Below are 22,215 nucleotides of genomic sequence, written 5' to 3' on the forward strand. Positions count from 1 at the left end.
TGATAATTTTTAAAAGAATAATGATTCAATTCCCTCTTTTTTAGCTTATAGTAATAACATTAAAACTGACAAAGACCTAAAGTAATTTCATTTACAAGATGGATCGGATTATTCCCCACACTGATTGGTAAGAGGTAAGTTTCAAAAATACTGCTAAACTAAGGACCTTCATCCCTGCCTGAAGCATGCTGGGATTATCACATAAATAAGTCAGTCACTGGCAGGAGGAGTCTGATGGTGAAATGTTTTTTGGAAACCACTCCCAACTAATAGGAATAATCTCATATATCCGGCCCAAGTAAAAACAGTGTATCCTTGGTTCCCAAACAGAAATCCATTAAGTCTCAGACTATTAAAATGAGAAGGAAAAGCACCAGTGTGGTCATCCTTCAGCTGTTTTAATCCCACCTTGGCCATGACAGAAGTGTATTCAGGCTTTGGATCACACGGTAATAGGTTCACACAATTAAAAAGTAATAATAATAATAAAACCTATTTTCTAAGACACCTGAGTATACCTAAGAGCTAAAAATCAAAGGGTTAGAAACTTGCCCTTGGTTTTTCTTGAATATGAGAATTTCTAAATGAAATCACAAACTTTTGGTGTTAAAAACTCTTTACCGAGTTTGGAGGGTTAGGACCAGAATATTAAAGTGATTTTTTTTCCCTGAGTATATATCCTATCTAGACACAATGAAATTTAAATGGCTTATTTAAGGAAATGGTAATAATTTCATTGAAGTGTAATTTTATTTAAAAATTCATTGCAAGTTTAAGCTGTCATCATGAGTTTAGTGGTTTGGAGGACAGGCTCTGGAATCAGACTATCTATGTTTAATTACTAACACTGTAATTTATTAACTATAACCTTGAACAAGTCATTCTACCTCTCCGGACCAGTTTCCTCAATTACGAAATGAGGACACTAAAAGTATCCACGCCAAAAATAGTTATGAAGAACAAATGAGCAAGTACGTTACAAATGTCTAAGTTTGTGGCACATAAGCAATCAAGAAATTCTAGATGCTATTTTCCATGTCCTCTTAAAGGTAATAATAACTAGTAGATTCATGACTTCAGGTATCTCTCTCTTTGTGATGATTTTTTCCTTAGAAAAAAGAAACTAATGAGGCAATAAAAGCCGTAAATATAAGTGCCTAGGTATAAGTTCTAATGCATTAGGTGTATAATTGCATTAATTCAATGTAATGATTAAAGAGCTCTATGGTTACACAACTGCCTCATCTGGACAGATTCTGAGTTACCAACAAGAGGTATGAGAAAGCAATAATGTATCAAAGAGTGATAAGAAACAATCAAATAAGTGTGGGAAGTTGTAAATGATATTTTGTAGTTCTAGAAAATGTAAATGCACTGAATATAAAATATACAATTATTGGCTAACTGTATGTGGCTTGGCTTGTAAATGAGGAAATGGAAGATAACAGAGAATCATAAATCGAGGAGAAAGCTGAGTCTAATTTAGCCTCAGATTTGGCTGTCAGGCATTTTTTAATTATTTAAAATTAAATGATTTATAATTAACTATTGTATTTAGTTGCAATATCCACATACATGGATTATAACTTTGAAATACTTAAGACTTTCAGAAGGTCTTTTAAATATTAAAAACGTATTGAATTGAAACATACATGCCCTTTCATAGCAAGCAGAGAATTCCAATCTGTCCACAGGTATTTGGGACTTCTGGCCTTAAGAAGAGGAATTTTGTGCAATGCCCTGAAGAATAACAAACTGACATGTTCCAGAAAAGCTTAGCAACCAGCAGTCCCTTGAAAATGCGCATGACTTTACAAGGCTTTGAAGAGTGGTCAGATTTCCTGAGCTTTAGCGGCTACTTAGATTAGACACTTCGTGATTTTTTTTCAGGGGAAAATAGCATGCTTTAGTCACTACTCTAATACCATCTGACAGACAAATAAGTGTCTTCTCTCTAGATCTCAATTTCCTTATCTGTAAAATGATAGAGGGGGGATAGGATTTGATTATCTCTAAGTTACCATTTCAGCTCTGACATTCCTTGAATCTTTGGAAGCAAATCATATAATTTGCTCTTGGAATTCTCATTAAATACTAATTTTCAAAGTAAATGAATTTATATCTACCATTTTCTACCATTTTCTATGTAGTATATAAAAGATTTTTTGAAATCCGCCACTTAAATCTGAATCCAAATTTAAATCCTCTTATCAAATCTTATGGACTTTACTTAAGAATGTATTTCTCATAAAACAAAATTTTTTAAAATATAGGATCATGTTCCTTTGCTTTGATTCCTTAAGTAAATTGGAGCTGTCTGCTTTAAGCATTATGGCTGTGCCTCTGTAGTAAGTTGTCCGCAGTTCACTCATCTTGGCATATGAGACCTAAAGCACATTTTATTTTCTTGGAGTTTAGCTATTAAAAAAAATAACAGCAAAATTGACTTAATGTTTTTCAAGGTATCCTAAATGTGCCTCATTTCCAGAAGAGCATCTTGCAAAGTTCGGAAATTCATTCTTCTTCGCCTGTTAAGACTGGAGAAGAATTTGGCATTAAATAGTTTGGCAGTGGAGATGGAGATGCCAACCTGTAAGGGATGAGAACTAGAATTATGTAGGTAGCTATATTGGGCAGTAGGTTTCCATTAAATGGATGTCTTTGGCTTACCATCTTTCACTGTAATTACTGTGTCCGGAAAGTTGACTGTCTCTGGAGATTAATCTATTTTAAGTTTAATGGATCCATGGAAGCTCCTGAAAAGACTAGCACAACTCCTTCTCTTTGACTTTTCCAGTCCAAATGAAGACATTGCTATCTGTAATGCTGTACATGCCAACATTTGCACGGCTCCAATCCCCTGCTATCTCCAGAAAAAAACACCTTCCAATCTTTTTCCCATTCATGTGCTTGATGTTTTAAAAATGCTTTTTACTAAGGCACTTAAATTTATTAGTAATATGTTTTCCTAAGTGATTATATATATATATACAATTATATATACTCCATACATACATGCACACATGCATGCATAAAATAACTTTTGTAACCAAACGTAGCTGATACAATGCCAAGAAAAAGCAAACAAAGTTCATATTGATTAATTTGGTCTCCATATTTTAGGCTTATTGCAGGTAAATGTGCAATTTTAAATATTTGTTTGAAATTACTTTGGGTTTCAAAGATGTAATCTTTGTAAATTTAAAAAAAACAACCATAAAAATTCATGACAAATGTGGTCTTTCCGAAAAATAGATTCGACTCCTGGACTGATATGTAGTGAGAAGTCGCTTAGCTGACGAGTAACTCAAGTGATTCCCCAGCTTCCACTTCAACAGCTTTGTTATTCTCTGCTTGTTGTCATTTGTCTAGAAACATAGTGATAAGATGATAAAACTGCTCCTTCTTGGGAAAAATGGCATCAAAAGTGAAAATGAAAGAGTAGAGGACTAAGAAAGTGATGACTTCTAATTCTTCAAATTCATTCAATCAATAATTAAGTACTTATCTACAACCCACAAGTAGGTTGTAGGTATCAGTGATATGGTTAAGAAAATAGAGGTGGCCTCTGACTGTGTGGAGCTTACAAACTATGCAGGGAAGGAAAGCATTATATGTAAAATCACAAACCTGAACATATATTTAAAAAATTGCTGTAAGTACTAGTAAGTAAAAATACAGTGTTATGAGCAAATGTTACTGGAGACCTAATTTAGACTGGGACATAAAGGAAGAAATAAATGATGTTTAAACTGAGAATTGCAGGCTGAATAGATAGTAATTGGGCAATGGAGTCTTCTAAGTGGAAGAAGCAGTACAGATATCAGGGACTATTATGAAGTGAGACTGGAAAGAAATGTTGGGGATGTACTCAGGATTTTAGATTTTTATTCCAAGTGCAATGTGGTCCAATTTACATTTTTAATAGTTCCGCCTAGCTACTGTTTAAAGGGTAGAATAGCAAAAAGCAAGGATATCTGGAGACCAATAAGAAGGCAATTACAGTGATCCAGGTAAGAAGTGACAGTGGTGACTTGGGTGACAGGAGTGAGATTTATTTTGGAGGTGGAATTAATAGGACTTGGTGATGGATACGTGTTGTGGAAATGCTGGCTTCAAGAATGACTCATAGGTTTCTGCTGTGCAGAACTGGGCAGATGGTATTAGCTTTTCTTGAGTCAAAGAATTTAGGAAAAGGAGCACATTTAGAACAATGGATCAATAATTTTTTGAAACCCTAAGTTTGAAATACAAGTGAGATATCTAAGTGTAACTTTCTAGTAAGCAAACATATAGAACTGGAATTCAGAAAGAAGATCTGATCAGAAAACATAAAATTTAATTTCTTGGTATATAAATGATATTTAAAACAAAGAAAAATATGAGATAACCTAAGAAGAGAATGTAGGATGAGAAGAGGTTCCAAAACTGACCCCCAAGGAGCTCCTATTAGAGGAGGTTAGTTTAGGACAGGGTTTCTTAGCCTTGGCTCAACTGATATTTGGGGCCAGATAATACTTTGTTATGAGGGGCAGTCCTGTACCTTGTAGGGTATGTACTAGAGTCCAGTAATGTACCCCCAATTGTAACAATAAGAAATAGAAATGTCTCCAGATATTGTCCAATGTACCCACCTTCCCCCACCATGAGGCCAAAGCACCTCTGGAGGTGACAATCAGTTGTGTAGGATAAGCAAGCAAAGTAAAATTATAAGGACTAACTGAGAAAGAGGAAGAAAACTAGATGGATATGATTTATCAGAAGCCAATAGAAAAGATTAATTTAGGAATAATCAACATATAAATGGCTGCAGAAAAGTTGAAAAAGATATGTACTGGAAACTCCAGTGGTTTTAGTAATGTGGAGATGATTGCTAATTAATTTTGGTGGATCAATGGGAGCCAAGGCCAGATGGGAATAGATTACAATTCTGTTTTTGTTTATACAACTGGTAATATATATGTGTGTGTATAATTAGTTTTTAATAATATTTGTGTGATTATTTGTTTAATATGCAATATAGCAGATATTGTTTGCCCACTCAACAATTCCTCCCATCTTTCTTAGTTAATAGAACTTCAACTTTGTTCATATAATGCACAGTCTATTCATAGAAAATTGCTTCACAAATCCAATGGTAGTAATCCCATTTTTTTTTTTTTTTTTGCCAGTGAGCATGAGATGCAAGTAAAGCCAATAATGACATGAGAAGTACTCTAATGGCTTGCATAAATATTTCCTTGCTGATAAGGGCAATTAGAAAGGGACAACCGTCTCACTCTTCTGGATGTGACCTCCCAAAATTCTTTGACGATTTGGGCACTTTAAACACAATTTTCATCTTCACTGTGTAAGGAGAATTAATCTGAGAATAAGCCACTATAGTGGATGTAGCAAAAGGAAAAATGCAAAAAACGTGAGTCCTTGAGTGAAGTGGTTGGAACTTTGAATTGACCAATCTGGAGGCCATCTGCCCTCAGACTTCTTATTAATGCCTGACATCCTGGCACCTCCCATGTGTTTTCAGTTGTTTCTATCTCCTTGTTCATTTGCCTTTATCACCATCCCAACTCTGAAATCTTCGTTCTACCATCAACAACTTCTAAAACAACATGATAGTTTTCCTACATTGTTCTGTTTTTTAATTAACCTGAATGTAAATCTGAGTTCCCCATTTCACAATTTTCCAAGATAGTGTGAAAGAGGTACTGCCACCTCCTGACCCCTGGTCTATTCTCTTCCACAATTGCTCCCTTTTAAGTCCGCACCATTCAGTAAGATGATTTTTTTTCTGTCCATGTTACTATCACCCCCTATGCCAGTTTGAAGCTATTATGCACCCCAGAAAGCCAAGTCCTTTAATCCTCATTCAATATTGCTGAGTGGGATCTTTTTTTTACTGTTTCCATGGAGATGTGACCAATCCAATTGTGGGTGGGAATTTTTGATTAGATGGTTTCCATGATGATGTGTCTCCACCCATTCAAGGTGGGGTTGCTTACTGGACCCTTTAAGAAGGAACTATTTTGGAAAGCGCCAACAGAGCCCATACAGTCAGAGACTGTTGGAGATGAAGAAAGAAAACTCCCCCATGGAAGCCATTGAAGAAGCCTGGAGAAAGAGCTAGGAGATGTAGCCATGTGCCTTTGCAGCTAAGAGAGAGACCCTAAACATCATGGGCCCTCTTGAACCATAGTGCATTTCCCTGAAATGCACTATGCCTTAATTCCTTGCCTTAATTTGGATATTTTCATAGCCTTAGAACTGTAAACTTGCAAGTTAATAAGTTTCCTTTTTTAAAAGCTGTTCTGTTTCTGGTATATCACATTTTGACAATGTTACAATTTATGAATTGTAACACCCCCCCAATTTCACTGCCTTAACCATATTCTTTGAGGATTTGGACACTTGGTCCACTACTCTCCTCTTCACTCCATCAGTACCTAGCAAACATACATTTTTATGATCCTTACATGCACGTGGCCACGTAGTTCAATCTCCTCCATTAATCTTCAACTACCCCCTCCTTTAGCATCTGCTTGAGAGCTGCACCTTGAACCTCATTAGGATTTGAAACTGTTCCACCCACAAGATCTTAAACTCAGAATTACTTCTCTCTATTATAGTTTCCTATGCCCTTATCTCTGTTAAGCCTTCTCTTTTGCCCTCCATATGATCTTTGATCCCTCAGCTCCTCTCTAATATCCTAATCCCTCCCTAATATACCATGAGTTCCCTTCTGGAGGGAAAACATAAATGAAGGTCTTTAGAAATTGAAAAGTACGATCAATAGTAAGGTATTATCAAAATTTAATTATTACTTTTTGAAATCATTATCCAGCCTGAGACCATCTCTGTTCAACCATTTCAGTTAAATTTTTACTGGAACTCACAGTTCCTTGTCTTCTTCATGATCCTTCAGATCTTCCATGTTGGAAGCCAAACCCAAGAAAACTTGCCATTGAGTTTGCCACACTCTTGATTCTTAGCTGTTGAACCCACAAAGGAAAACTATGTGACCATGCATATGTCCATATTTTGCCCCAAATGCCTAAAAGTACATGTAAGGAAGAGTATTATAGAGGGAAGAAAACAGTCTTACTATTAGCCAAAGAGGAACACATATGACATAAAGAAGATTCTTCAGTTTTCCCATAGGACACCTTCCTATCCAATTGTGTCAGCCTAGGATGGGTGTCCAGGTGTTCTTTTCTCTTTGGTGCCCTCACTTTTACCTCTTCCTTCAGTCTGCCCTCCCCTCATGATCCCATGGTCAAGGCCATGAGGCAGGCACCATCTTGGGAAGGTAACTGCATATACTGCAGTCAGAAAATTCTAATAATCCTCAACAGGAGTTAGGGAGGTTTATAATGATAAACCTTTCTCGTATATATCAATTCACTCTAATGCTAACACTCTGATATATTATGATGGAGTTGAATCATTCTAGCATTTAATTAACATATTTCAATAAACCAGCTCAATGAAATAATACTACAATTTAATACAAAATAGTACAATTTTATGCTGATCATTTTAATCAGTGAGGTGAGGAACATGTGAATATGATGTTTCCTCATTCAATCTCAGTTCCTGTGGACTTCTCATAGATATCTCAGCCATAGTGCATAGGATTCTGTTCTTCAAATATAATAATTTTTCATTGAATGTGGCCCTTCACTATTCTGCATCTATTAGTCAATGATATGAAGTAACTGATGACAATTTCTAACCTCCAAAATCTTTGGAGGGAAGATACTTAGGTTCCTTACCTATTCCTAGGACTACTGACATCACCTATCCAGTGCTAAATGTAAGCGGTATTTGATGTTTATATTTTTTAATGTCTTTATGCATTATGATATATTAAATTGTTTATCAATTATTTGCTGGCTTCCTTGTTACAGGACTATATTTCCACTCCCCCACTGATATCAGGCTTGGTCTATGACTTGGTTTGGCCATTGGACAATATGTCCCAAAGAGAAGCCATTCCTTCAGCCTGGATCCAAAAAATGAAGAAGACATACAAAGCATTAAAATGCCACAGTCTACCAATAGTCAACATGTGATGTGAATAAGAAATAAATCTTTGTGACAAGTTCTTGAGATTCAGGAGTAACCTAGTGAGAATTGACCAATATGCACATTAATTCATCCCAAATTATATAAAATCAATGAGAAAACAGAGGATGTTGTATAGAATTTAAACTTAAAGACTTTTTAAAGTTAGCCTTCAGTGGCTAGTGGTAAATAGAATTAAATAGAAGACTCCTGGGACATAAAACTTATCTTAGTATGTATAACTTTTAACTTGCTGGGGAAAAATGCAATAAAAGTGATTTAAATCTCAGATAAACATTACCATCTCAAGAAGATATGATTTTTAATCAAATACACATATTACGATAATTTTAATATTGCGCAATGTTTTCCACTATGGCAAATGACATACTTAAATTACATCTTTTCCTCAAACATTTGTTCAAAATATTTAGGATTTATGCACTTCCTTTATAATAAAACATAACTTTAATACCAATCTCTTTTCCCCCAAGAATGAACACTCATTTTCATAGGTCATGTGTTATGTATGAAAAACATACAGTCTTTATAAAATGCTTTAAAGCCAAAATGAACACCATTGTGAATTGGTCCAGCTTCTTCAGCATAACTTTTTAAAGGTCTATAAATCTATCTGTTGTTACACCTCTTGCCTTCTCACAAAACTGGCCCTACGTACGGGCTGACTCATAGCTGAGATGTTACATATGATCTGAAGAGCAGCACAAGATTCTCTCCAAAAGTTGTCCTTTAGCCTACCCAATCCTCATACCCAAGAGCTAATGTATAATATTGAAAGCATTGCATATATGAGCTAGTAAAGTCAGGAAGGCTGAGAGATCGATCCTTTTTTTATTAGCAAAAACAGATTTTGGTGTATCAGATTAGCTAGGCTCTGAAAAGGATATTGGTAAGTTGTTTCCCAGGTGGTAAAGTGGAAAAGGTATTAAAATTCTTCAGTGTCTCCCCAAAGCCCCAATGAAAAAGCCAAATTCTTAGCAAGGCAGACTAAAGCTCTCTGAGATCTGATCTCTGATTTCTTCTCCAGACTCATCTGTCTGCCTCAAGCTACAATGAATTATTTAAAGAGAACATTTTCTAGTCTCCTTTTTTCTGGATAACTCTAACTTTCTTGGCTACCACACAGCCTATATTTTAATGAGGATGATTAATGCTAGCTCCCATAACTGACAAGCCCCAATGTCTTCAATGACTTAACACAAAGTACATATTTCTTGTAAAAAGCCGGCGTGGGTCTGTTTGCTCTCCTCCATTTTATATTCACATCAGTTGGAACACAAGGGTCCTAAGGTTCCCATGGAAAACGAGGGAAGGCAGGAAGGAGGCATTCTGGCTCTTAACTGCCACAGCCCACCTGTACTTCATGGTACATTAGCTAGAACTAGTCACCTGGACCCAAGACAACTTCAGAGAAGGCTGGGAAATGGCAGAGAGGATGTGGACTATTGCAGGAGTTTTCTTTCTGCCTGACACCCCACCCCATCATGTGCTTTAACCAAGCCAGAGCACTTACCTCATGGAGTTGCTATCATCTACTCACCTATCTTTTTTCCTCATTACATGAAGAGAGCTTTAAAGTTGCATCTATGCTTTAATTGTTTTTATACCCAGAGTCACAAGCAGGTGCTCAATAAAGGTTTGTTAAAATAATGAATGAACAAATGAATGAAAAAATGGATGATGAATCATCAGCACACAGAATCTATCTGAAGCTTTTCAACACCTATAGAGAACACTTGTTAGGCCCAGGATCCTCTGAAAATCTTGCTGTGACTGAGGACTTCTCAATATTGAGAGCTCTGCCTCCCCAAAGCAGATAGGAAATTTGACTTATATGTCTCTTGTGCAAAGAGAACACAAACAGATGATCTAAGTTTCACCAGTCAAATAGACCTAAACAAGATTTTAATTCAGAGGCAAGCAATATAAGAAACAGGCTCTGTATCTCCAGCTATGCAGGTGCTAGAGGTAGGAGAACCAGCTTTTGGTGGCATTGGTGTCAGCTGAGTGTTCTCACAGTCATTGCAAAATGGCGCTCCTGGAGTGAACAGGTACTGGGAGAACAAGGGTGTTGGTAGCAGCACCAGCAGTGGTGGTTTCCTCTTTAGGCTTCCTCTGTGGTGTGATTTGGGGAGCAATTCTGAGAAGTTTGGCCTTGGGTTTGGTTTTGCAGCCTTTCCAAGAATTCTGTGATTGACTCTACATTCTTTTCATTAAAACCCTTCCTCAATAGCTAGAGTCAGCTTCTAGTGCTTGCAATTAAGAACCAATTAAGTAGCACAAGGCCACAGGACACTGGAACTGAGAAAGAGAGAAAGAGAGAGAGAGAGAGAGAGAGGGAGAGAGAGAGAGAGAGAGAGAGAGAGAGAGAGAGTGTGTGTGTGTGTGTGTGTGTGTGTGTGTGTGTGTGTGTTAGGAGAATTAAGGGGAAGGGGACCAGATGTGTAGTGAAGCAATAAAGTTATAAAGGTGATGAGAGAGTGGCCAGTGGGTAACAAAATTGCATTTTGCTGACTTCACTGTTTCTCCAGACTTTCTTTGGCAGCAATGAGATTCTGCTGCTAAATTACATTGTTACATTGCAGGAATTCAGGGACAGTGGACCATTTATAATCTCAACATTTATCCGTTAAATTCATGCCCTGTTTCTTCAATTTACCACTAAGTGTAGTATTCATTAAATTCATGAAATTATGCTCTAAGTAAAAGCTGTTGTAAATAACTTCAAACAGTATATTAGTTCTTTGGTCTCTCTATAAAGTGTTGATTTGAAGGGAAGCTTAGATTAACAGGATTTCCAAGTAAAAAGAAAATGAGTCCAGAAAGTTTGCTTGCCTCATTCCAAGAACAGAGGTTTGCTTAGTCAAAGGGTCTGAAATGATTGAAATGGCAAAAGAGTCTGAAAGATAGAATTACAGGAGTATTCTGAAGTAGACAGTGTAAATAATATTATGCCTGTACTTATGAATATTGACTGTTTCAAAAAGAACAAGCTAGAATAGTTTTGGAAGGGGCTGTTGAATAAAAGAAAATTTGGAGTTTTGCCCAAGAAGTTGTAAGAGAATACATGTGTTTGTTTTCATAAAATATGTATTTCCATTAAAAGTTGGTGAACTATCAAAAATGTTTGTTTCCTAAGGGATTGCTTTTTCTGATGGTTGATACTTATACAAATCGGGTGTGAATTCTGTTAATTTAAAAAAAACAATATTGCAAGCAACTCACCAAAGCTCACCACTCTTTAAAAAAATGCCTCCTCTGAATTAAAATAACTTTAATGTTTTAAAGTCCTTGATTTAGAATTTTTCAAATTGGTTCATTCACGATATGAAAGTGGTGTACCTGGGAGATAACTGACTTCTCTTTACAATTATACTTACCATTTAAAGAAGGATAATCAAGGCTAATGTAACTGCTTCTAAGTGCTTTCAAGGAGGCACTGAAAAGACTAGCTGAAAATGAAGGGTTGACCCTTTCTGAAAACCTGAATGGCCAGAGGTTTCATAGATGTCACTCACAGCAATGGCTAGCTGTTTTGTTTAAAAAAAAAAAAATGTCCATTTTTCAAGCTGTTGTTGGGATTACTATGATCCTGGGGGCATGGCTGAAAACAAGATCATAATTTAGCAGTAGGAGGTCTACTTATCTCTCTCAGCAAGGAGCTGCCAGAGGACAGGGGACTCGGCCTTTATAAATGCTCTGAACAATGCACCTGCTTGGAGAACTTACTGATTTTCCATCTCCTTGGTAAAGAGGTGTGAAGAAATGCTCTGAATATGTTGGTGTTTGTTGCATTAGGATTTGGTGAGGGGGTGGAGGGTGGGATGCTTTATAGAGAAGGCAGAAATTAAAACTATTCATCTCATTAGGAAAAAAAAATCTATCTTCTCAGTGGGCCATGAGCTCTGTTACACTACATTTTGAAAGTTCTATTGAAATGTCATTCAAGAAGGGTCACACCGGTGGCCTAGAAGACAAAGACAGAGGATAGTTAGGGAATAAAAAGCAGTTGAAAAATAAAAGCATACAGTTTTCTATAAAGAGTAATAATTAATGAGAAGCATCTTAGTCCTTGTCCAACCCTTAAAACTTACATCTGGATTACAATCAAATTATTCTCTATAAACAAAATGAGATTTTAAGGAATTACTGAATTTTTAAATAAAAGCATGATTGATTTTCTCCTTCTTCACTAACATTTCAAAAATGAGATTGCACCATAAGAAAGCTGATTTGTACACAAAGGGAAAAAAGGACAATAATAAAACAACAATGCCCATAATTAAAATAAGTGCCAACATAATTTGGTAAATATGCTGGTTTAATGAATAAGTAGTTGGTTCCTTCTATGATTTTGTTCTCAGCTAATTGATGTGAGCCTTCAGTTGGATTTTTTAATTCCTTTTTATGCCTCTAAATTACCTCCTTCTCCTGCTCAAAGATTTTCCATTGACATCAAAGGGAGAGTCATGCATATAGAAGGAGATACCAGAGAACAGAAGAGAACGAGGGTTAGGGCTCCAAAGGTCACATTTGTTAGAGCTAATTTTTAAGGAATGCACACAGAATATGAATACGTGTCTAATATTAGTATATAATTATCATGTAGAAAGATACTACAGCCGTTCCAGCCTTCACCTACAAAAGCGAGGTCTGTATTTTAAGAGCATAGGAAGTAATATAGGCATATTTTAAAACCACAGATTATTTTCATTCCCTGAAAACAAAGGCATGCAAAGCAAATACAATGTTGACACCTCTAAATAAGTCTAGTCTTTGGGTTTTTAATCAGAATATAGTCATTCTGCTTGTCTTCATTAAAACTTGTTAAGGAGGAGAAGAAATGGCTATGGAAGAGGCTAATAAGAAGGCGATAACTTTTCATAATGAATTTGATATTTATTTTACAAAGTTTATCTGTGTTCCACACTCTTGCTGAAATATGGATTCAAGCTCAAAGTTAGATAACTGATAGCATTACTCTCTTGCAGTGTTTTCAATTATGACTCTAATTAGACACTCAAGTAAATCAAATATCTTGCCTCGGATTCTTCTGTAGTCCATAGAAAGAATAAAATTTCTTTTTCTGAAAGAAAATAATTTTCTGTAGTATAATCAATGTGTTTAATAACAATACGGTGGGATCATTTCCTTATAATTTTGTTCATCTGACTCTGATAAATGTGGCATCACATAAAATTTTATTGATCATTAGACCCAAAAAGGTTGAGAAGAAAAATTACTTTTAACCTTTTAAAAAGTATATATAGGGATGGGCCACGATGGCTCAGCAGGCAGAGTTCTCGCCTGCCATGCCATAGGACCCGGGTTTGATTCCCAGTGCCTGCCCATGTAAAAAAAAAAAGAAAGAAGTATATATAGGAAGAAATTTAACACAGATTACTGAAACATTTGTAAAACTTTTTAATTATGAAATAACTGGACTATTATGTTTTACATAATAACCAATTTTATAATTTACTTTTCAAGATGCCATGTAAAGTTCCAAATATGTTTATTTTTAAAAGTCCATTGGAATTTTTACATTTCAACAGTACATTTTGTTCTAAGAACCCAGGGATTTCTTATTATTTGACCACTTTCAAGGACCATGGGTGCCAAAATTCCACACCACTGGTACTAAAAATTTTAAGCAACTATTAAATATGATATTTACTGTAGAATATTAGATGCTACAGTAACAGAAATTACTGAGGAAGAAGGAGTGGGAAGCATTAAGAATGGCATAACATGTACCTCAAAGACAGTCTTAATTTATAATCTGAAAGGTTTCATTATAATGTAATGAGTTTGCATGATCCCCACTTTGAAATTAAAACTGCTATTTAGGATATGTATTATAAATCCAGGACATCGACAACTATGATTTTGAGGAAAATTGTTCCTTAGGTAAGGAAATAACCTATACTTGTCTGAAAATAAAGTTTGCAGAAAGGCATCAAGACAGTGTTCCATTGTAGGTTGTGAATCCCTACAAAGGATGGTGCCCTGAATATTAATATCATCTCACACATTCCCAAAATGAATGCAATTACCTCGGAGAGAAGAGCTGGGATTGTAAGGTCTCAAGGGCTTAGATAATGACATAAAATAAATTGCAACGATTACCCGTGTACTTTTCCAAGAGACATATTATTTAAAACCTATCTAGGACTTCAAGAATGAAAGACAGAGGAATGTCCACTTTATGAAATTGCTATTAAAGTGTGACCTAGAGTTGAAGACAAGGTTAATTATTGGTTTTTAACAGAAGTATCATTCCAGTTTAATATCAGTGCCCAGATCTTAAATATTGAAGCAAGCCACATTTTTCAGGGACAATTGCCTTTGAATGAAGAATGACAGGGCTCTGGTCTTTGCTGACCCTTACAACTCCTGCAGTGTAATCCATGGCAACTTGGTTACTACGGCAACTAAGGAACACGTAGAAGAAAAGGCTAGGACCATGAAATCTGATGTCATACTTTCATAGGATATAAATTGCAAATGATATTCTAAAGTAGATTTGTTAAGTGCTGTGATTGAAATTGTAAATTAGTTAGAGTGTGAATGTTGGAGGTAAACATGGGAATTTCTTTCGGACTAAGAATTAAGAATCCTGTGTTCATACATTCAGCAAACATTTATTGACCACCTACTCTGTGTGGGATATAAAGTTGAGTAAGGCATAGCTCTTGAAGTTCTTTTCTTCCCCTCTTCTATTTTAACTAGAAGCTCAAAGTTAGTTCACTGCTTTTCCTGGAGACTTTGTTGTGACAAAATAAAGTAATATTTTGAAATATTTCCAATAGTGTGATCATTACAAGACCCATAACCAGACAATCTAATTCTCAAATTCCAATTAGATGTAGAAATTATCCAGATATTTCCAATTCCCTTTCTATACTAGATATTAGCTCTCTAACTCAATTTCCCACCTTGGAAAATATACTTAAGTAATGTTGTGCCTCTAAAAAATAAGGCTACTAATACTGTTGGTATTTGGCTTCTTAAGATCACTGATTTTCATCCAAGTATCTCTAGTATTTTATTATTATCAGACCTTTGAAAAAAGAGAAAGAAAACTATTATTGGCCTTAGTTTATCAGAGTTTTCTAATTGGACTAGACTAAGTCCATTTGACATTCATGCTATGCTGAGGGCAAACCAGGGAGCCTAGAATTGAGATTTGTCTGGGGCTCTGTTAAGAGTTTTTAACTAAACTGAGATGAATGTGCCATAGTCGGAATGATGTGTCCTGGTCCTAGCCCTGCTATAGGCTTGGAACCAATTTATCTATAGGGCCAAGACACATAGGCAACCCTGGAGACAAATGTCAGCCAATTCTTATGTTTCCAGACTCTACAAGGGAAATCCTAAGACCCTTGGGAAAACAGAAAGCGCAAAACAACTACAAATAAATAATCATTTCTCCTTATTCACTGGTTAAATGTAGCTGGTACCATCCACTGGATTTTGCATAAATCCCTGAATCCCATTTTTGGCGTGATTAAGATATGCTCCCTATCTAAACACTCTCTGGCAGATCTGCAGAGGTCAAACTGGTCTGTTTCAGTCAGTCACCAAAACAGATTACTGTAAAAGATTCTTTCTTTTCCTTTCATATCTATTGATATTGAAAGTACAATCCCCATGGCCCTTAATAAAAGGATATAAAGAAAAGCTCATTTACACTTCCTAAGGCACTGCATCCAGAATACATTACTGCTGAGAGCTTGAATCATGCTTTGATTTCACTGAAAAATCACTTATTGAGCAACTACTAGGCCAAGCATGTAGATACCTTGGTGAAATAGTCCTGAAAGGAACTCACCTTCTGTTCACACATGCTAGACAGCAGTGATCAGAACTGCAATAAAAGGAATGAGAGGAAGGGCACTTACTTCGGAGTCAAGAGGAGCATCAAATAAGGCTTCCTAAAGGCTACTAAGTTACTCTAAAATTTGGCATGTTAAAACAGCAAGCACATGAGCTTTTTCTTTTTTCTTTTTATTATCGGTGTGTTAGATTCAGTTGTCAACTTGGCCAGGTGAGCATACCTAGTCTTGTTGCTGCGGGCATAAGCCAACGGTACGTGAACCTCATCTGTTGCCAATTACATCTGCAGTCGGCTAGGAGGCATGTCTGCTGCAATGAGTGACGTTTGACTTAATTGGCTGGTGCTTAAATGAGAGATTGCAACGTAGCACTGCTAAGCAACTCGGCGTTCCTCATCTCAGCACTAGCAGCTCAGCCCAGGCCTTTGGAGATGCAGAAAGAAGTCACCCCAGGGAAAGTTGTTGGAACTCAGGGGCCTGGAGAGAAGACCAGCAGAGACCATCTTGTGCCTTCCACGTAAGAAAGAACCTCAGTGGAAAGTTAGCTGCCTTTCCTCTGAAGAACCAACAAAATAAATCCCCTTTTATTAAAAGCCAATCTGTCTCTGGTGTGTTGCATTCCGGCAGCTAGCAAACTAGAACAATCAGTTTTTTCTTATTTCTTTTTATATGAATTTTTTTTTTTCTTTTCATTTCTTTTTCTGGTGTGATGCGAATGTTCTAAAAACCAATCATGGTGATGAGAACACAACTATGTGATGACATTGTGAGCCATTCATTGTACACCATATATGGAGTGTATGTGTGTGGAAATTTGTCAATAAAAATATTTTTTTAAAACAGCAAACATACATTTATTATTTCACAGTGTCTATGAGTTAGGAGTCCAAGTGTGGTTTGGCTGGTTGCCTCTTACTCACTGTCTCTTGTGAGGCTGCAGCCAAGCTCTAGGCCTGGACAAGGATGGAAGGATGCATTTCCAGGCCCATTCATGTGGGCCTCTCCACCTGGGTAGAGCTGGCTTCCTCGGGTGAGGAATCCAACAGACAGCAAGACCTGCTCAAGAGGGAAGATACCCAACAGAAGCCACAGTCTCTTTGTAACCTAATCTCAGAAGTGGCATCCCATCACTTCTGCCATATTCTGTTTGACAGAGGCAGGTCACCTGACCAGCCACAGTCCAGAGCGGCATTACCAAAGGTGTGACTGCCCGGAAGACAGGGGTCCTGGAGGCCATCTGAAAGGCTGCTTAGCACAGGGATGCTCAGAAGTTCTTGCCTATGTGGCTGGCAGCATAATGCTTTACTACACAAGAAAAGGGGACCTTTAATTCATTCATAATGTCAGGTAACACTTACTTTGCATTTAGTAGGACCCAGGCATGATATTTAGCTCATAATTTACTTTAATTCTCATAACAACCACATGAGATAGGAAGTATTGTCTCCATTTTACAGTTGCCGTGAGTGTGGCTAATTTGCCCAAGGAAAAGCAGTTAACAAATGTTAAGAATATCATTTGCAATCAGGATTCAGACCTGATCTAGGTGCCTCTCTCTCCACAGCACACGCATTTAACCACTGTGCATGCATTCCTTGCCATCCTATCTACTTCTGCTAGTTGATCTTTAGCTGTGGCCCTCTCGGACACTTAGAACAAGGGATAATATTCAGGATGTCCTGAATGTTACTAAATAGAACAAAAAAATGCCCCCCCACACAATGAACCATGAACTGCAATTCTGAATATCTTGATATAATACAATATCTCATCCTGGTTTACAACACTATCCTGAGGACTTTCTTTGTCCTAAGTAGCCTTGTGATGCAATGGTGAAGCATTGTGAAGCAATTTTAGGCATCAACAGTAATGTATTAAGGCCGATTCTCTGAAAAGAGGACTGAGGATTAGTATGTAGAATTTTCATACAAAATTCAATACAAAAATATAAATTTGACGCCCTACTAAATAAATGCCAAAATATGTAAAGCCCCCGAAAAATGATCATTGTTAATGAGGTATAAAAATAAATCTTTATTTTTTTTTAAAAAGTTAATTAGCTATGAAAGCACCCAGTGAGGAAACATGGAGACATTAGCTCCATTTGATTGCATGGTTCAAAGATGAAACATGTTTAAATAAGCTCTGTAATAATAGCTTTTATTTATATTTATTCCAAGGAACTCAAAGTACTTTGTGAAATTATTTCATGCCCACAAGGTAGTAGAAGGCAGTTATTATTATCTTCATTTTGGATGAATAAGCTAACATTTCTCTTCTGTTGTCCCACACTGGTCATTCAATCACCAAGCAAACATGTATGGCACACCTCCTCCCTGGCAGGTACTTGTCTGGACAGCTGACATTAGACAAATGAGGTAGATGCTGTCCATGAGACACTCTCCATCTTGGGAGGAGACACATTCCTAACACCAAAGGGTAGGTGTTGTAACAAAACACTGAAGGAATACAGACATGAAAGTGCTTCATTCTTCCCGGGGCTATTTTAAAAGGTTGACAAAGGAGAAGAAATCTGAAGTAGAGCCTGAAGGATGAACCGGTGGAAAGGAAGTTGGAGGAAGTGGAAGCAGTAGGTACTAGAGTGGAGAGTCAGATGGAAGTCTGCTGCCTTTTGCCTCCCGCCTCCCCCCCCGCCCCCAAATACAGAATCCGACCTAGGTCTAGATGCTGCATCTACTCTTGTCACCACATCTTATTTCTCTTCACTTTAGCTCAACATATAAATTGTCGCAGTTTGCTTTCTGTTTGGTCATTTGGCTTTTTAATATGTTGTCTTTTAGCTCGGTCTTTGTTTTCACAAATTTCTTGCTTATTAGAACACCACAGTAACGTGTCCATAAATGGATACCATCTGCATGCTACAAGTCATAGAGAGCTTAAATTTCCTTCAGAAAACACCTCTTTTCAGACTTAGAATATGGTCTTTATGCTTCCTGGTTCAGGGATGCTTCTTGGCCTTTCCATTGCTACTTTTGTTATCATCTTTTTGCTAGCAATTTCCCTTGTGCTAAGTACTAACACAGGGATTTACCTCGACTAGCGATTTAGGTCAGCTTTTTAGGTACTTTAACAATTAAGTGTCTAGCCCAAGATGCAGTATCTTTTAAAAATACTTCAGTACCCCAAATATTCTTTATTTTGTCTTAATTTTAGACGATGATCTAAGGAAAAATAGCACAATCTTGAAATCTTAAAATACTTTCTCAAAAAAAATTACCTTCTCCATGGAACATAAGCAAACTGCTGAATTACCAGCCATCCTTTAATTTAGGGCCATTTTGTTACCTAGATCATTAAATTACTTCTCCCTTTTAAAACAATCCTTATCACTGACTTAATACACAGAAAATTCTGAAAGGTAAAATTAGATTTAGTAATATATAACAATTTTTTGTCCCAATTATTGGTTTACTACATAAAAAGATCAAATGAAACCCCAACGGCCTAACAAGGTAAAGTTTCTAAAGGAATCTAACTAGACTTACGCACTGACATGGAAAGTTGTCCAAGCAACCAAGCCAGTTAAGTGATTCCATTTTGGTTAAAAAATTATTATAATTTTTACATGTAGATTTTCTTTTTTTTTTTAATCCAAGGAAAATACACCTAACCTTTAACTGTAGTTACGTCTGAAGAGATGGTAGAATGAGAAAAATCTCGCTTTTTATTTTCAAATTTCTCTAATATCTAAATTTTCATAATGAGCATGTTTCTTTAATAATCAGAAAAACAATGAAGAAAAAAACACTTTTATTGTCTACCTCGTCTAAGTAATGCTCTCTTACAGTCTTTTGGGAACAGTTAAGATTCCTCAAGCATTTTTAAAAAACTAGTTTGTGTGCTAAAAAAGGTACTTTAATGCGTCTTGTTCCAGAATGTTTCCCTCTTCTTAGGAGAGATCGTAACAATTCCCTGAGTGAGCAGTCCTGTCCCAGACTTCTGAACCAGAGGAGGTAAGAGTATGTTCATATTCCCACCTATGCAGGGATCCTTAAAATTACAAAGCAAAACCAAAGACAAAGGGATCCTTCCAAACCACAACCTGTACCGTGCAGAATAGTCTCTTACAGCAGACACGAAACCTGTGGTCCCGTGAGTCAGATCACCACATTTTGCTTCCAAAATTGAATCATGGCTATTTTTCTCCAGCTGGGGAAAAATGCATTGTTTTTCTCTCATTAATAGTTCTTAAACCTTTGGAACGTGCTACCACTTGCCTCTATTAGAATCTTGCATAAGAACACCATCTGCTTTAATACTGTGTTATGTATTTAATTGTTTTAAGTTTCATATACGGGTATTTTATGTGGGTTTACAAAACACAAGCAGGGCTTCCTGGTATTCCATCACCTGGGCTTGAGCCTAATCAGTCCAAAGCCCTTAGCGAGTACATGGGTTGGGTCACTCCTTGACCTCTGTGCTCAGGTCATAAGGATGAAAGAGTTCTTGGAAAATGCCATGCTCTTTATCTCACATTTTTGTACCTGTGGTTCCCTCTGCCTGGATGCCTTCTTCCTTCCTCCTTTCCGCCTTCCCTCCTAGCTACCCTCCAAGCTCGTTTCAGATTCAGTTCCACTTTCACCTTCTTCGGGACGTTTTCCCTGTTCTCCCCCCACAGAACACGTGGTACTTTCTCCACCATGCTCCCGTAGCTCCTGACACATCCCACTTTTTAATAGATTTCTCGTACTACAATCATTTTTGCTTTTGTCTCTCTTCCTCTCAAAATGATGGACCCCTCACAGGCAGTTGCAGCATTCACTCTACTGACATTCATTCTCCCAACAGAGTGCTGGCCACAAAGTGTCTACTGTGTTTGTTGAACACATGAATACTTAAGAAATAGGGAAAATGTTTAACCCTAACTCGACTTTTAACCCTAATTCTAATCTGACCCAACCCAACTCCACCTGTATCTTAATCAGAATTCAGAAAAAAAGGAAGGAAAAAAGGAAGGGAAGGAGGGGGAGGAGGGAAGGAGGAAGGGAAAAGCTGTTTCTAAAGTATTTTTTGTGCCTTTTTAAACCAACTTATGTGAAATGACCACTAGAATTTACTCAGTAACTTGTTCAATAATGCCCCCCCAAATTTATTACTGTCTCATTTTGCAAATTTTATTGAGTTAACCCAATGAGGTAGATTGATTTATGTACCTCAACAAAAGGCACGTTCTTAATCTTACCCTGTGTTCCTGAGGGTGTGATCCCATTTATAAATAATATCTTTGAATAGGTTACGGTGAGTCAGAGTGTGGACGTATTTGTGAATAGGGTTTTCTAAGATCCTATTCAGGCATGAAGCGACTGAATCTGTGTTGCTGATAAAGAGAAAGCCACAGGCATAGGAACCAGAAGCCAGAAGTCAGCGGAAACCAGCAGAGCAGACACAAGGGGAGGTCGCCCTGTGACAGGAGGCAGAGGCACAAGCCAAGGATCCCCAAGGACTGTGGCAAGCCAGCATCAGAATGTTACAGATTTGGGGGTGACAGCATGGTCTTGCTGACACCTTGAATTTGGACTTTCAGCCTTCCAAACCATAAGCCAATAAATTCCTGTTGCTAAGCCATTCCTCTGTGTGGTCTTTGTCTTAGCAGTTCTGGCAAACCAAGACATCTTTCATGTGCCAAGCACTGTGCTGAGGACAGTAAACAAAATATGCCATAGGCCTCCCCCCATCATAGGCCCTACAGTTTGACAGTTATTGATCAGTGATCACACATGTATAATTATAAATGACAATAATTGCTATGAATTAAAGAATACACATAAGAGAGGCCTGACTTGGGAGGAAAAAAGAAGATGTCCCTGGGGCCATGTTGATTAAGCTGACACATGAAGGATGAAATGGAGTTGGCTAGGGGATAGGGTTGGGGTGGGAGACAGGGCTGGCAGTCCCAAATGAGAGGAACAGCTGTTACCAAGCTTCTGAAAGAAAGTCAGTGTGCCTGGAGAGCAAAGACCAAAGGGGAGGGCAGGGGCCAGAGAAGAAAGCAGGGGAAGGTGATTCGGGGCCTAGTTGGCCATTCTTAAGCCCACAGGAGGGCTTAAGCATGAGTATGATGTGATCACCCCAGTATTTTCAAAAATTCTCAGACCACAGTGTGAAGAAACAAGTAGGTCAGTTTAGAAACTAAAGCAGTAATTCAGGTAAGATAGCATAAGATGGCTGGGACCAGGTGTAGTGGTAATGGGGAGAGAAGGAAACAGACATGTGAGCTTTCTAGAAGGAAAATCAGTGACATTTGATGATGAAAGACGCATGGGAAATGAGA

General features: G+C 37.3%; 1 long non-coding RNA gene across 1 annotated transcript in view; it reads left to right on the forward strand.

Moving 5' to 3' along the window:
• LOC143679539 (uncharacterized) overlaps window positions 1–21,331 on the forward strand; it is a 41,359-nt gene extending 20,028 nt beyond the window's left edge. Inside the window, exons 3-4 of the long non-coding RNA XR_013173820.1 lie at window positions 19,838–19,897; window positions 21,177–21,331. This is a non-coding gene — a long non-coding RNA (uncharacterized LOC143679539). The remainder of the gene's footprint in view (window positions 1–19,837; window positions 19,898–21,176) is intronic.
• Window positions 21,332–22,215: the final 884 nt, after the last annotated feature.

This window comes from Tamandua tetradactyla, chromosome 4, assembly GCF_023851605.1.
Source record: "Tamandua tetradactyla isolate mTamTet1 chromosome 4, mTamTet1.pri, whole genome shotgun sequence".
In the NCBI taxonomy this organism is placed as follows: Eukaryota; Metazoa; Chordata; class Mammalia; order Pilosa; family Myrmecophagidae; genus Tamandua; species Tamandua tetradactyla.